This window comes from Muntiacus reevesi, chromosome X (assembly GCF_963930625.1).
Source record: "Muntiacus reevesi chromosome X, mMunRee1.1, whole genome shotgun sequence".
NCBI lineage: Eukaryota > Metazoa > Chordata > Mammalia > Artiodactyla > Cervidae > Muntiacus > Muntiacus reevesi.
The window spans coordinates 100335559-100337632 of NC_089271.1; the positions used below are offsets into that span (position 1 = coordinate 100335559).

General features: G+C 33.5%; 1 non-coding gene across 1 annotated transcript; it reads right to left on the reverse strand.

The window, feature by feature from the left end:
- Positions 1 to 1740: 1740 nt before the first annotated feature.
- On the reverse strand, positions 1741 to 1813 carry TRNAW-CCA (transfer RNA tryptophan (anticodon CCA)). Its single transcript has one exon. It is a non-coding gene; the product is annotated as a tRNA-Trp (tRNA).
- Positions 1814 to 2074: the final 261 nt, after the last annotated feature.

The window sequence follows — 2074 nt, forward strand, 5'->3', positions numbered from 1 at the left end:
ACCTTTTCCAGTCCTGTGGCCACTGCTGAGTTTTCCAAATTTGCTGGCATATTGAGTGCAGCACTTTCACAGCATTATCTTTTAGGGTTTGAATTAGTTCGACTGGGATTCCATCATCTCAACTAGCTTTGTTCGTAGTGATGCTTTCTAAGGCCCAATTGACTTCACATTCCAGTGACTCTAGGTGAGTGTGAGTGATGACACCATCATAATTATCTGGACAAAGATCTTCACGACCGAGATAATCATGATGGTGTGGACAAGAGTAAAGAATAGAAAAAAGTTCAATTTCAATAGCACCCAAATAAATGTACATGATGTTTCGAAAGAACAGCATGTATATTATCTATAGTGAAACAGATCACCAGCCCAGGTGGGATGCATGAGACAAGTGCTCGGGCCTGGTGCACTGGGAAGACCCAGAGGAATCGGGTGGAGAGGGAGGTGGGAGGGGGGATTGGGATGGGGAATACATGTAACTCCATGGCTGATTCATGTCAATGTATGACAAAACCCACTGAAATGTTGTGAAGAAATTAGCCTCCAACTAATAAAAAAAAAAATAAAAAATAAATAAATAAATAAAATAGGATATTAAATCTTTGCAGTCAAACTGGGAAAAAATTCAGTGATATCAAGAATTCAGATAAAAAGGGCATACTCTGCCTCTAATATGAGAATTATTATAGAGCAATTTAGCTATATTCATCAAAAGCCTGAAAAATGTGCCTACGTTTGGAACAATTGCACATTTAGGTATTTATTCAAAAGAAGCAATCAGGGGTTTTTGCAAAGATTTTGCCACAGAATGCTCATCTCTACATTGTTTATATTAGGGAAAAATAATCTAAATGTCTAACAATAGCGAGTTGGTCAAATAAATTGTAGTTTCATACAATGAAATGCTATGTAACCACTGAAGGTGTAGAATAATAAACTTTAAAGAAAGTTCAGAATATATTAAGTAAAAAGCTTTATGAACGAAAATGTAGAGTACAGAGAAAAGACTGAAGGATTTTAATAAAATGTTAATAATGATTACCTCTGAGAGGTAAAAGTATGAGTGACATTTATGTCCTTTTTCATTCTCCTTTTTATGTACCTGTGATTTCTACATGGTCTATAAAAAAATATATTACTTTGATAAAGAAAAATTCAATAAAAGTATTGCTTAATGTTCATGCTATTTAACTGAGAAGTTCTACTTCTAGAAATTTATTCCGATATTGATACTGTCACTGAAAGATTCATGTATAAGAACATACATTATGATAATAACCAAAGAAGTAAAGGAGACAAATCAAATGTCTAGCAATAGTAATTATAAGTATGACATAACTCTAGTTATAGTTATAGGATAAAATACTGGGCACCTATTACAAATCATGAGGTAGAAGAATATTTAAATCATAAAACATTCAGTGAAAAAGGCTGATTATAAAACAATATGAAGCAAATTTGTTTAAAAACTATGTAGAAAAAAGACTGGAAAGAAATATACCCAAAATGAACATCAATTCTGGTTCTCTCCAAGTGATAGGACCACAGGTAATTTGTTTATTTTCATCTTTCTGCATTTTGTACTTTTTCGACAATGTAATTTTATTTATTTTTTCAATGCTTATTTATTTGGCTGTTCTGGGTCTTAGTTGTGGCTTGTGGAATCTTCGATCTTCATTGTAGTGTGAGAGATCTTTAGTTGTAGCATTTGAACTCTTAGTTGCTGCATGTGGGATCTAGTTCCCTGACCAGGGATTGAACCTGGGCTCCCTGCATTGGGAGCATGGAGTCCTAGCCACTGGACCACCAGGGAATTCCCTAAAATATAATTTTAAACTCCAAAAAATAATTTAAGTTTGAATTTAAGTAGCAAGGAGAGAGAAAATGTAAAACAACATAACTATTCTCTCTGCTGCCATCATGCTGTGAGGCATTTAAGTCTAAGCATGTTGGTATTCCATAACTGAATCCAAGAACTGGTCCTGTTATGAGTGGGAAGGATATAGATTAAAATAAATTAGAAAAGGGGTAATATATTAATGTAATATCTATATAATTTTTAGAAAAAAATTTA